The sequence below is a fragment of the Martes martes genome, assembly GCF_963455335.1.
Source record: "Martes martes genome assembly, chromosome: 3".
Taxonomy (NCBI): Eukaryota; Metazoa; Chordata; class Mammalia; order Carnivora; family Mustelidae; genus Martes; species Martes martes.
The window spans coordinates 189,897,291-189,912,546 of NC_137890.1; positions in this window are offsets into that span (position 1 = coordinate 189,897,291).

The following is a 15,256-nucleotide window of genomic DNA, read 5'->3' on the forward strand; positions in this document are numbered from 1 at the left end:
TTACTGGTTTATTTCTATAGCCAAAAAATAGTTCTTCTCCCAAAAGAAAAGAGGAGAGAGGAAAAAAAAAAAAAAAAAAGGTTTTCAAATATGGAATTGAGATTTTTTGTGTGTGTGAAGAAATTTTTTAACCATGAATATCACTATCTACTTGAAAAATTATCAAGTGCATTTTAGAAATTGTAGTCTGAGTAAAAGTTTCAAGATATGAATTATTTTAAACAACGAGTTTACATTTTAATTAAATTCCTATTTGTGTGACTTTCATACTATTGTAGCCTTAGGAAATAATTTTATGGAATAAATATGTAATGATGTGTGAAGATGTCCATTTTATGTTAAAATATGAAAAAACGGAAAGGAAATTATGCGTTTAAGGTTTTTTTTTTTCCTTTCTGTTACAGAGTTAAACCTCCTTGTCTCAATCATATATAGATACATTCAGTCATAGTCCTGTGATAATATTTTATGGTATATTAACCATTTGTGTGTATATGTCTTACAATGTGTTTTGTTTTCTTAATCCATTTACAGTAGTTTTATACTTAGGGAAATGTTCTATTTCTTCATAACCATCTTTATATGTATGCTATTTTGTAATACCTTTACCCTAACCCCTATCAGTTCCATCAGTATTACCACTTCTGATCTTTACCTTTGTGTTATTGAGATAATTTCTACTACTTGATTTGTCAGCTTTTAATTCCCAGCTACTACATAAGAGAAAATTAGGGAAATTGGTCCACTTGTACATTTTCTTATCCGTTCTTTTCCATTTTTATTTTTTTCTTATTTTTACCAGTTACATTCTATATTGAACTACCTACTGCTCCATTGTTTTACTCTTAATGTTATAGTTAAATATTCTCAGTGTTCACCTCCAGACATTTTCCACACTTTCCTAATCAACAATTTTTGGCTGAAACTTCTTCTCTAGAATATTTAGGAGTCGTCTTCTATAGAGACTCCTCAAGTCTAGAACTCAAGTTCTAATGTTCCAAACTCAAAAGATTTGTCTTTGTTCTTTTACTCAAAGGAAAGGTTGTGTAGATAATATATAATAGATAATAGATAGATAATAGATAATATATTCTTGTAGATAATATATTCTTGTAGATAATATATTCCATGGCCTCTCCTTAAGTATCTTCTTGAAGTAGGAACTACTTTCCAACAGGAAATTCTGCCTTCCAGAAGTATGATGCCAACCTGATTTAGTATTTTTAAGTTACCCAAACTATTATTTGTCTTTACTGGAATTATTTAGACTTAAAAATCATTTCATAATTTTTATCATTTCCTTTGCCAATTATTCTGTTTTCTGCCATCAACTGTTACTGTTTGTTTGTTTCTACGAGTGTTTGTGTGTCGTGTGCACTCTTCATGCTGCTCTTTCAAGGCTAAACTTGCTTCATCAGCCTTTTATTAGTTTCTCTAAATATATCAGGTAATTTTTAAAATTTATATAGGTCCTGTAGAAAATTCTCTGTCTTTTATTGCTGCTTTGACAAAGGACTTAAAAATAAGACCCTTTGTATTTTCTTGAGATCTTTCCAGTACCAGCTTCTCTTCACTTTTACAACTTGTATCTTACTAGTGATCTCTGAGATCTGCAGCCTTTGATATCAAAGATTATTTCAAAGCAACTTCCTCGGCTTCTACCAGCTGTTCTGCTTTGGTCAGTCATTCTTGCTCACAGCAGTTTCCTCTCAACAAATATGTTGAAAATTTATGAGATGGGCCCACCGTGGTCACCTCAAAATTTCCAATGTTCCCTGTTGCACTTTGAGGGCTTCCTACGTGGCTTGTCTTAGAAAGCTCTCACATGGTATCAACTTCATGGTCCTAAAAGGAGATGCATGGCACTCTCAGATTAGGAAATTCCATTGTATATTCTCTACAATAAGGATGCGCACAAGGTATGAGGATGGTTTGAACCACAAGGAATCATGCAGGAATCCACAATAAGTAGCAGGAGAGGAGCTTTTATTCCCCCGATAGCAGGACAACTCTAAATATCTCAGGCACGAAGGGGCATGAGGAAGCGGCTCACAGAACCTGGAAAGAGAGGTTGGTAAAGCAAGTCGTATTAAATGAAGTAGTAACATCCATGCAAGGGACACAGACAGACCAAATACCTCCCCGGGATACGTAGAGTGAAGTAAATAGATTTTGATCAATATAATTCCTCTCCGTGATTTCTTGCAAGGACTCTGCATTGCGTGTATAAAATCGGAAGCCAATGAGCACAGCTTCCCAAGGCAGAGGGAAGGTGTAGGAGTAGGAGAGGGAAGAGGAAGTAGAACCCCAAATGAAGGGGCGCTTGGGTGGCTCAGTTGGTGAAGCATCTTCCTTTGGCTCAGGTCATGATCACCAGGTCCTGGGAACCAGCACCACTTTCTGCTCCCAGCTCAGTGGGCAGTCTGTTTGTCCCCTTCCCTCTGCCCCTCCCCCCATCATTTGTGCTTGCTCTCTCTCTCAAGTAACTAAAATCTTTTTTTTTTTTTTTTTTTTTTTTTAAGAACCACAAATGAAAGATCTGTTAAAGTCCATCATTTTGCCCTTTCAGCTTTTCACTCTCATCCTTCCTTCAGGTAAAAGTTTGTGTCTCCATTTCAGGGCATACACAAAGTATAATCATCTGTTAGTAAATGTGTCATCATGGGTAGTATCAATTTGTATCCACTGTCATTCTTCTTATAAGGTTGTAGGAATAGGAAAGAAAAATGCATAATATAAAATATATAACTGCGATAGTCCTAGGCTTCCTAGCTAGCCATGAAGTATGTTAGTAAAAATAGACACCTTGATGTGTCTAAATAGTGATAGGCACTAATCATTCCATATCTTCCCTATCCTCTTCTACACCACAGATAAATTGAGTTCTTGACCTGGAGAAATAACTCAACATGTTGTTCCTGCACAATATAAGTTATTGTTGACTTTTTTTTTTTTTTTTAGTAGAAATCACAGTTTTCCACTGACCAAAATTATAAGGAAAGATTGTTGTAAGAAGAATCATAGTGAATTCATTCTGACTTCCAATGAGTCCTTCTGTTCCCTGCTAGGTATCAACAACATAATTTTCCCTAGTAATCCGGATCAACTAATATCATAGTTTCCATTTTGATTTGTTATCTAATCTGAAATGAGAAATGTCAAATGATGGGAAAAAATTTCATTTTCCAATTCATTGGATTCATTGCCAGATTCTCTGATGGTAGCTGTCTTCCTTTGACACTGTGGACTCAAGTTATGGGAATCAAACATTCTTCATATAGATTATTTAGGTACAGTTATAAGAAAAGAAAACATTCCTATCTCTACTCTTGGTTTTAGGGTTTATATTTCTGGCCATGGGAGAGACTGCATTATATGCTGGTTGCAGATTTGAGACAAATGCCTCATCATAAAGCCAATATCCCAATGCAACATGTTCATTTTGGCCCCCTGTTACTTTAACTGAGCCCTCTGAAAGTCATTACATGGCTCTTCCAGGTCGGATGTTTCTGGGGTTGATGGAATGTGTGATAAGACCAGAAAATTCCTTGCCGTGGAGTATACAACCACATTTACCTCACCATAAATTCCCTGGTAGGCAGTGTTTTATGTAATACCTTGGTAATTATCGCAATATTCTATAAATCTGTGAGTGATAGTACTGGCAGGAGTGCTATAGACAGAGCAGGCAAATCGACTCCCCAAATACATGTCTCTCACTGTGAGGATAACTGCTGCCATGATGGAAGTGGTCTAATGTAATCAATCTGCCAGCATGACACCGGATTACACCCTGTGGGGAGTGGTGAGCGCCATAATGAGAGTTTATTTGCACTTTCTACAGAGATTACCTGGATTCATTTTGGAAATTGAGAAACTTATGATTGATCTTAAGATCAATATTAAGATGTGATCTTAATCCCTGCATCCACTTTTCAAATGTTCTTCTCTTTTCGTTTCGTATCTTAATCAATGATATTTCAAAGTACTTACTCACTTGGGCTAGAATCTTAGAAACACTCTTGGTTCGTTTCTTTATTTTACTATCCATGTTCTATCAATACCTAAGTTATCAAATTTATATTCAAAACACCACAAAATATGCTCCCTCTTCTTCATTCTCTATAATACTGTCCCTCCCAGAAACTTTCCTAATATTCTTCATACCAGAGCAAAAGTCTTCTCTTGATCCATCGTATTTCCAGTCCCTTTCCTGTACACACTGCCCACAAACATATTTCTAAAACAAAATACAAATGGGACATTCAGTTTATTTTTTAATTAATTGAGTTTTCTTTATGGGTTATCATGGCATCCAAGACTCACTAAAATCTGCTTTCACTGTATCTTTCCTTCACTCCTCCATATTTATCTTTCCTCTCTTTCTAGGTTTAATATTTTAGTGACAGGGCACTGCAATATTCAGTGTTTTAGACTATAAAGATAATATGTAATGTGTTTCATGGTCTTCAATTTGGCAAAATAATATTCTATCAGTCAGTTTTCTACTTGAATATATATTTTCTCTCATTTTGTCACTTACTATTTATTCTTTAAATGTTTTGACATCTATATCCTCACAAATAAAAAAGCAAAGATTAAAAGTAGAAGTATTAAGTTTCACATAAAATGTATGGGCAGTTTTTTTTTTAACAAACCATTTGACGCAACAACAGTTTTTATAGTCTCTGTACCAGGTATAAATTGGTCTTTTAGGAAGCACATAACAATGCCAATTAACAAAGTATATATGTCCACTATTTATTTTCACACATAGCATACACAACATGACATTTAGTGTCCAGTCACCTTGTATAAAGGGTTTTGTTTTGTCTAGTCTTGCTTTGCTTTCCATTGATTAGATGGGTATGGAAGCAGAACTTCTTTGTCACTTCACTGGAAACTGTCTGGATAGCAACAGAGTGTATCATAAATCAATTCTACCAGGAGAGCAGCTCACAACCAAAGTCAATATCATGGTATAAAACATCTATAACAGGAATCGAAATGAAATAAGCCTCAACACTTTGCTTCTTCAGAGAACTTCAAATTTTTTAAAAATACATATAATAATATCATAAAGCCATGTGTTTATTATTTTTTAATATATAGTTAACAGAGCATATAAATGCTAAACATTTTATGGAAGAGAGAAATACTGAATTACATCATTGATTGTAGTATTAAGTTTGTTGTAGTATAAGATGTATAAGCATGCCCAAACAAAACTTCTACTAGATCAATCTAAATTATTCAGAATTCCATGCTCCACTAATAGACCCTACTTATTTATTTATTTTTTAATAAGCTACTCTGGATTCTGTTTAGTAGATATCGAACAAATTTGTGTTTTACTTGTCTATGTGTATATATATAATTTTACATATATATTAATTTTCCCACAGATCCCTCATTTCATTTGTGTCCCTGAATTTCTTGATTTCTCTACAAAATCAGAAATTAAAAAAAAAACTGTAATTTTAGTTCTTTGCAATTCTTGACATTTTAAAAATGTCAGACAAGTATTGCAAAGCAAAATATTAGTCATACAAGAGAAACAAAACTGAAAAAAAATCTAATAATGCCTTTTTTAATCTGGAAAGAAGTTCCCATTTGTAAAGCAATACAACTGTTATTTATTCAGTGATTACAGTATTTTAGAGATGCTGAAGAAAAGTAAAGAAAGATCATAATCTTAAAGAGAAAATTTTGGTCATTATAATTGCTATAATGAGTAAGTAATGCATAATTTTGGAGTGTAGTAGAATACATTCAAGGATTTACATAAAAATAAGGACACCTGGGTGCACTCAGTTGTTAAATGTCTGCCTTTAGCTCAGGTCATAATCTTGGAATCCTGGGATTGAGCCAGGCCTCAGGTTCCCTGCTCAGTGGGGAGTCTCTTTCTCCCTCTTTCTGCCCTTCCCCCCATTCATGTGCAAGCTCTGTCTCTCTCTCCCAAATAAATAAATAAATAATCTTTAACAAAAAAGAAAACTTAAGTAAAAGTAGAATTGAGAAGTTAGCAGAGACACTAAGAATACTTTCTATTTTCTTTTGCATATGCTTTTCTTATAAAATAATTTGCTTATTCTTTGGCTTCCTGTCTTTCATTAGATGTTCAGCAACCCAATCTAGTCTTTAATTATCCTTAGTGTTAAGACAGGACTTGTTTATAAATATTTAAGAGGGTTCCTACTCCAGTAGGATAGCAGTGATTGCCACATTCCTAGTGATACGTCTGTAACACCTGTTTCTTCTGTTTCTAATACTACTGTCACTATTTGTTATTACGGCCTTTTTTTTTTAAGATTTTATTTATTTATTTGACAGAAATCACAAGTAGGCAGAGAGGCAGGCAGAGCGAGAGAGGAGGAAGCAGGCTCCCTGCTGAGCAGAGATCCCGATGTGGGGCTCGATCCCAGGACCCTGAGATCACGACCTGAGCCGAAGGCAGAGGCTCTAACCCACTGAGCCACCCAGGCGCCCCATGCCATTTTTGATATTATTATCATCGTTGTCATCATTTTAAACAAGTAGACTTGAATGTTTATGAACAAAGTGTTAAATTTTAAACTCAACATAAAATAAAATATATAATAATATGTAAAATATTATTTCATATTAAAGTGAAAGAACACCATAACATAAGACTCATAAAATAGACTTCAGATGCCATTTCTTATGGCCATTGCCTTTTATATTCTACTAATATAAAAATAAATTTGTACATTTATTTCTAGTGTTGAGCTCATTTGGCAATATATCTTACATATGTACATACCAAAATAAAAAAAAAATACATGTACTTTACCTAACAATTCTCTCTCTCATACATGTGCTTAAGTAAATAAATTAATTAATAATTTGTATCAATTGCTTATTAGAAGTTTATTTAAAATTGTATCAAAGTGGTAATTGCCAATGTTCAAGGAGAAACTGCTGAATAAAACACAGCCAAATTACTTAACGAAATATGTTATTATTAATATATGTAGGCCTATGTTTGTTAATATGGAAATATGTCTAAAATTTATAATAATCAGTTTATGAAAAGCGTATTGATTCAGCCAACATTTACTAAGTGAAAATATATCAGTAAACAGTAAAAATATAATATATAACAATTTAATTAAGAAGTCAGTGAGAAGAGCACCAGGGTGTCTTAGTCTTTTAAGCATCCCACTCTTCTTTTTGGCTCAGGTTGTGATCTCATGGGTCATGAAGATTCTTGAAGATTCTTGAAGACCCAAGATGTGTCTTGAAGATTCTCCCCGTCTCGCCCTCCTCCCACTTACACTCTCAAGTAACTAGTCCCTTTCCTCTCTCTCTCAAATAAATAAATAAAGCTTTAAAAACAAAAGTAGTGAGAATTAAGAGGCAGAAATAAGATACATCAAGTGTATTGATTATTGCGGAGAATACAGAATGCAACCTTGCCTGAGGGGTTAGGGGACATCAAGGAAAATGAAAAATTAAGAAAAATGAAAAGAAAAAAAGAAGAAAAATTAAAAAAATAAGAAAAATGAAAATTAAGATGCAATACACATAAGGAGAAGGATTAGGTCAGTGAGCTGGCATGTTGCAAGAACATATCAAGCACATCCTCCACCTCTCTCGACCCTGGATCAGTGTGAGGAGCTTATCTGGACCGTTGTCCAGTTTAGTGAAGGACAAGTCAGGTTTAAGAGGGTAAAAGAATACACAGAGCCTGGTACGGATTTTGGATTTGATCAAAAGTAAAAGGTCATAACGACAAAAACGTTTTAAAAGTAATTCAGTAGTAAAGTCAATAGCTTATCTAAATTTATATTATAGCTTTGAAGAGATATACATAAAAAGGTTAAAAAAAAAGAAGTTAACAGAGCAACTAAGGGTAGATATAATGAAAGATGACTTTGGTTTTACTCTTTATACTTTTTAAAAATTATATGATATTTTTCAAATAACACTTAAGACTTTTCTAATCAAAATAATCAGTGTTGTTAAAGCAGGTAACACAAACTGCACCGTACCCTATACCTGAAATTTTTGATTGTTGACTTCTGGCTATAGTGCATGTATTTATGACTTCCCCTTAGACCTAGTTAGACTAACTCAGGTTTCTCTACTCTGGCTGTAGAGTTGAGTATGGGTTGTAGAGGGACCGGTGTTTATACTCAAGATAAAAAAAAAATACAGACTTGATCTTGGCATTATTGACTTTAAGTTTAAAAGTATATGGGCCTTGGGCGCCTGGGTGGCTCAGTGGGTTAAAGCCTCTGCCTTCGACTCAGGTCATGATCTCAGGGTCCTGGGATCGAGCCCCACATCGGGCTCTCTGCTCAGTGGAGAGCCTGCTTCCTCCTCTCTCTCTGCCTGCCTCTCTGCCTACTTGTGATCTTTCTCTGTCAAATAAATAATAAAAAAAAATCTTAAAAATTAAAAAAAAGAAGTATATGGGCCTTTATTTATTTTATTTATTATTTTTATCCTCAGGATATAACATACTGCTTTGCAGTTTGAAGAACAAGAATATGTTTTGAGTAAGACTGACTAAACCATTCCTTTTTTTTTTTTTTTTTTTTTGCTTTCAGTTCTACCCTTCGAAGTTTTTCTCAGGATCTGCCCTACTTTTCCAGCCTTCAACTAGCATAATAACTTTGTGTCGTTTCTTGAGACTGTTTTTATTAATGCCTTACAAGAACTGTTTCCATAATTCTGCCCATGATTCCTGAAGCGTAGGTCTTCCTGATATTTCAAGCCAACCTTGGAATTCTCCTTCTTGCTAACTTGATTCATAATTTTCCATCAGTTCACTTCACACCTGGGCCATGCTCCACTTACTTCTCAAATGACAAATTGCGCGCTAGAAGCAGTTGCCTGAGATTGACAAAAAGAAATTTTCCAACCATGAAACTATATTTAGTCCAAAGACTAAGATTTTTTTTTTTTTTTTAAGTAAAAAGAGAGGACTTCTTGATTATATAACCCCAACATGAAAAAAGAATTTTGAAACTCTGGAAATGTTTTTCAAATATATGTGGAAACATTCATTATAAATATTATGGAGAAGATAGCTATTTCTTTTTTTCTTTTTTTTTTTAAAGATTTCATTTTTATTTATTTGAGAGAGAGAGAGACAGTGAGAGCAGGAACACAAGCAGCGGGAGTGGGAGAGAGAGAAGCAGGCTTCCCACTGATCAGGGAGTCTGATGCGGGGCTTGATCCCAGGACCCTGGGATCATGACCTGAGCTGAATGTAGATGCTCAACCACTGAGCCACCCAGGTGCCCCACCTTTTTATAATCTCTAGTAATACCTGTTTCTGTAAGAAAATGCAGTTGGGTATTAAGTGCATTAGTCAGACTGGTCAGAAAATCTAGTTGTAGGAATTATTTAAATATCCTTAGAATATGAAGTGGGGCACCTATAGTGGGTGAGAGACACAATTTTAACCTTAATGGATAGGAAGATGAGACTATTTACACATTTTCTGTTATTTTATTTTATTTTATTTTACTTGATGTTAAGTGAGAGAGGAGGGGTGAGATATTGAAATTGGGGAGAAGGTAACCATTGGTATGAGAGTCTACAGAGGCTGAGGAAATGAAGCAAGGGCTTATAGCTTTTGAACAAGATTATAAAAATTTGTACAGGATTTAAAAGAGTTAAGATTTTTAAGAAGAGGTGTTGATTTTAGAGTGTAGGACATAAACGGTAGCAGAGTGGTGACATTCCTTCACCACATAGAGAATCTCATTTAGTTCTGAAACAGAGTCTAGTATATGTGTGGTTAGGAGCACAGCAGCTAGCGGTGGACTGCTTCAGTATAAAATTTGGTTCTGACATTTAAGAAGTGCTTGCATGTCCAAAGTGTGTGACTTGTAAAATTTATTTTTCTCTGACTCAATCCTCATCTACAAAATGGAGATGACGGTATCTATATCAAAAAGGAGTTTTAATACTAAACACATTTTTAGACATTGTCTAACACATTGTATTGAAGTTATTATTATAACAACTTTATGCAATATATAATAGAATTATCCTCACTTTATAAATGAGGATAGTCCATAGTGAATTAGACTTTAAAATAAAGCCCAAACTACTTAGTTGGACTGGAACTTTCAAACGTCTGCGTATGTTTTCAGCCTGTCTCTTCCCATTCTCCTCTTAGTTGCTCTTTTCTCATCACTTAACTTTTTATGTTCTTCGGAGGTCGAACTTCTCCCTCTCTGGTTCCTCAGACAGGAATGCTTTCTACTCAGCCCTTCTGATATGTTCCTTCTTCTCATCCACCACCAGGGTTCAGCTCATCTGAAACTTCTGTTCCGTTGGTCTCCATTATCTCCTCAGTAGGAAGCGATTTCTCTTCAACACCATTCCAGAATCCCTCGGTCCCATTACTGCTGGAGTTTCACTAGAAGAAAAAACAAAACAGAAGATGTGTCATAGTCCATAAGCAACAATTTCATTAAGACAGAACATTATCAGGGGCGCCTGGCTGGCTCAGTGGGTCGAGCCTCTGCCTTGTGCTCAGGTCCTGATTGATCTGAGGGTCCTGGGATCCAGCCCCGCATCGTGCTCTCTGCTCAGTGGGAACGGAAGCCTGCTTCCCCCTCTGTCTCTGCCTGCCTCTTGGCCTACTTGTGATTTCTTTCTCTGTCAAATAAATAAATAAAATATTGAAAAAAGAGAGAATATTATCAGATCACAATCTGTGAAATGGTGGAGAAAAATTGGTATCAACATTTAAAATGTTTCAAAGCTGCCATGTGTCTCTCTACTATTCATCAATTGGTTTTTCTCTAGTATTTAACTGACACTTAATGAGATTTTACATGTATATCTCTTATATACCGTATTTTTTTAAAAAAGGTATAAAATAGCTTAGGTTTATAAAAGATGGATTTTTAATACTCTTAAGTGCAAAGCAGATAGAAATTTCTGTTGTAAATGACTCAAGTATAAAAGAGCAAGAATTATAACCAATGCTTGTGCTTGTGATATAGCATAAGAAACATTTCATGTAAGTCCACACGAATCCACCTGGCATCTTGAAAAAAAAGTAAATTGCATTGTCCCAAGTGAGACTGAAATTATTTTTACACATCTCTACTCACTTAAGTAAAATCATAATCCTCTTGACAAATGTCCTTATCTTTTCCAGCACTTTACTATGTCAGAATTAATCAGAATATCAGATATGGAAATAAGCAACTCTCTTGATCTAATTCAAAGGAATCATTTGGACCAATTTAGGGAAGGAAGACATATCCATGTTTTTGTAAAGGTAAAAACAGTAAGATAACCTTAATAAAGGGAATTTAACATAAAGACAAAATACTATAACAATTATATTGTGGAACCACATCACACATACATTCAACTTAACTGTATTTAATATTCTTGATTGTATATGCAGGGACTTTGGAAAAAGTCAGATTGGGATTTTTTTCAAAGATAGAAATAGCAATTAAATAGCCTGGACAATTCTTATTATCAACCCACTTACTGAATTTATACCCAAAAGTGAGCCTGAAATAATTAGATTTGCTCCTTCCCTTAGGTTCAGAAGCCCCTGGCCCAGAATTAGATCTCTCCTAATGCTGAAAGTGATTCTAGATATTTAAGGAAAATTTTAAATTTAATATAAAGCCCCCCAGTGTAAGACAACTACTTCAGCTGTTGCAAAACAAAAGAGCTATCTCTTTCAATCCTAGAGAAAAGCTTCAGTTGAATTATAGCCAAGCATATGAGAAAAAGTGTGTAGGTCTTCAACATCACAACTTGCTAAGGAAATTTGAAGGTTAATTTGAGTTTAAATGATTTCTAGGTTGGTTTTTAGACTAGGATTGCCAAAGATGGTTTTGCTTTTATTTGATTGTCGAGAAATTTTGGCTTTAGATCCTGACTTTTCCAATATAATCAACTACACAGTATTTAGAAAGAAGAGCGATTCTGTTCACTTTTGGCAACCATCATCATTATATTTCATTTTAATGAATATTTGCTAAACAAGTTTATGGGGTAGGTGTTGTAATTCTGCTCAGAACTCTGAGATGTTGAAAGAAAATTAAAGCACATTTCATTTCACTTTATTACCTTCATTCTTTGTTTTACTTGAACCTATATTTCTGGTGAAATTTTTACAGTCTTGTGTTCTATTACCTTCCTTTTTTTTATATTCCACTTTCCTTAATATTTGAATTTGCTCATGGCCCAAACCTCTTTTCCCTTATTCATTCATATCTTTATATTTCACATTTACATATGTTCCCATACTCTTAAGAAAAATTAAACACCATATTGCTAATGTATTTAGTTCAGTGTATCAATTCATAGCTCTGCTAACACAATTTCCTGTAGTATGTGCATTTTTAGAATAGAGTTCACCTTAGCTACTTGTCATTATCATTATTTCTGTATGAAATTGATTAGTGATATATTTTATAGCCCTTATGATATTTTAGCAATGCTACATAAATATATTCTATAGGTAGCAGGATGATTATAAAGAGGTGGTGTTTCCTCAGACTCCCCAGAGAATCAGTTTGATCTGTAAGTCACACAGATTTGAACTGACTAGAGATGTACGAGATTGCTAAAATTAGTTTACCAGGCCTACTTTATTGTTTATTACAGTAGTTTCATTTAGCATGTTCAGGAATATCAATGATATCAATAGAGTAATACAAATCCTTTAGAAACTTGAAGCCCACTATCCTGTGTCATATATATATATATATATATATATACACACACACACACACACACACACACATACAGATATATGTGTATATATATATATGTATTTAATATTATTCAAATATTTGGTGGCTCTATGGCTTAAATCATTTCTACTTTAGATAAATTCATATAGCAAATATAGTTTTTATATAATAAACAAGAAAGACAACCTTGCATTTTCAGCAAAGTATTAAATTGTGCCATCCTAATTTGAGGACTTATTTGAACACTTACTCTAATGGCTAAAAAATGTTAATAAAAGCAAACACTTATTTCCAGCCATCGGTATCCCTTATTATCTGTAAATAAAATAGATATCATCTCATGTTACAAAATTATGCTCTTGGGATACCTGAGCGGCTCTTTCGGTTAAGCACCCAAGACTCCATGAAGCCTGCTTAAGATTCTCTCCCCCTCTCCTCCCTCACCTCTCTCTCTGTCTCTCAGAAACAATAGCCCAGCATTCTTCTACTTTGACTCCTAAGTGTGGAACCCAAGCCCCGAGGCAGGCCCCACTGGGCTCCGTCTGATAACATCACAGTTATTGCTTCAGTTATTTCTCTTATGAGTCCCTAGATCTATTAAAATGCACTTCATCAAATGCAATAATCTATCTTTTCTAGTTCTTTCCGGCAAAAACATATTCTTAAAATCTGCATAAGATAGCACACTTCAGAGTATCACCATTACATATAACTAGTAAAGGAATAAAGCAAATGAATCCGGGAAAAACAGACTGGGAGAGGATTTTAGATGTCATTATCTTAAGACTTCATTAGGTTATTCTTTGTTATTCAACTCTTGAAAAAATTGATGCTAAGAAATTTAATGCTTTATTAGCAGGGCTTTCCATTCTAATGGATTTAATTCCTTGGGGCAGTCAGTTTTGTTACTTGGGAATATAATGCAGAATTGAAAGCTTCTGTAGCAGGCTGTCCGTATGCCTTGGACCAAGAATGAAGGTAATGGTATAACCTGGAGATGCTTTAAGGCTATTTTTGTCGATTCCACTTGAAGATTGGCCCATTCCTTCTGGCATGCATTTCAACATTCTACCATTGTCCTACAATTTTCTGGTGTTCATTTGTCACACTGACAGAAACCAGTTTAAAATTTAAATCCATATCCCTCCTGAATCCCGTAAAAGAGTTTGTAGGCCAGAGCTTGTGCAGTGACGGATGAGGCCCCTGTCAGGTGCCAGAAGATCCAACCAAATTGCTCAACAAGTTTCTTAACAAGATAAACAATAAGGCAGATTGCAGAGAAACAAATGACGGATCATAAGGTTGCTTCCACGGCATTCTTCATATTAGTCCCCTAAAGTCATTTCCACAAATAAGCCATTTCAAAAGTAGGAAGTATTCCTACAAGTATATTGATATTTAATTCTCTCCTAGCTCGTTCAGCTTATTATTGGTGGAGAAGGAGCACACAATTGAAATATATGGTAAAAGATGCCTAAAAATACACTTTAATTTAATCAAACAATTTCTGTATCTCAAGGATATAGGTTGATAAGATTTGATTTTGTACTAACTCTGCTATGAGTTTATACATCATTATAATCCAGTTCTCTTTGCAGATTTCCAACATCAAGACTATGCCTCTTAAATTTTTTTTTTCCTTTAAAGTGGCATATCTCAAAATCTGAGCCATGGAAGTTTATTGTTGCATATTTTCATTTCAGTAAAAACCACATTAGACTGAGTGATATCTTAAGAGAATTCCCCCCCCCAAAATGCATATTTAAGCCCACCAAAGAAATTACAAAAGTATATCATCAAGTCAGAACTATATTAATGATTTTATCTAGACACCTGAAATTACTATGTGTATCTGCTTCCTCTTATGACAGAATATATGCATGCCCAGACTAAACCACTTGTCACATGCATTTTTAAGAGGGGGAAGGGCAGAGGGAGAGGGACAGAGAGAATCCCAATGTCATGTTGCTGAGATCATGATCTGAGCTGAAATCAAGTGTCGGACATTTAACAGACTGAGCCACCCACGCGTCCCTAGGCACATGCAATTTTACCTGGTCTAAGGGTCTGTAGTTTGAAAAATATGTCAGTTTGTCGGTCTTACCCACTTAGTAATTGTAATACCTTCTTTGAAGGTTTAATTTACCACCTATCACTTAAGTGTTCACCTTTGTTATTTGTTCATTCAACAAAATATAACAACTAGACAAGAAATTAAAGGCTTGTGTTCCTGGAGACTACTATTAGCTTCAGATATAACACACCAATATGCACCATACCTTACCTTAAAGTACCAGGAGCGTTCTAATGGTGGGCTTATGTATTAAGTATAACTGCTTTTTGTAAAATAAATCAGATAATTAGATTAGTTCAAGGTTTTATACATTTTTGTCCTTGAATTACAAGCAAATATTAGTTGTATCATTTTAGATAATTTGAAAACTTGTTAAAAGTTTTAATGCCTATCATTTACATGAAATCACAAGGCGGTAAGAACTATAAAGGTCTGTGTTGACATCCTATTGTGACCTACGTGTTAC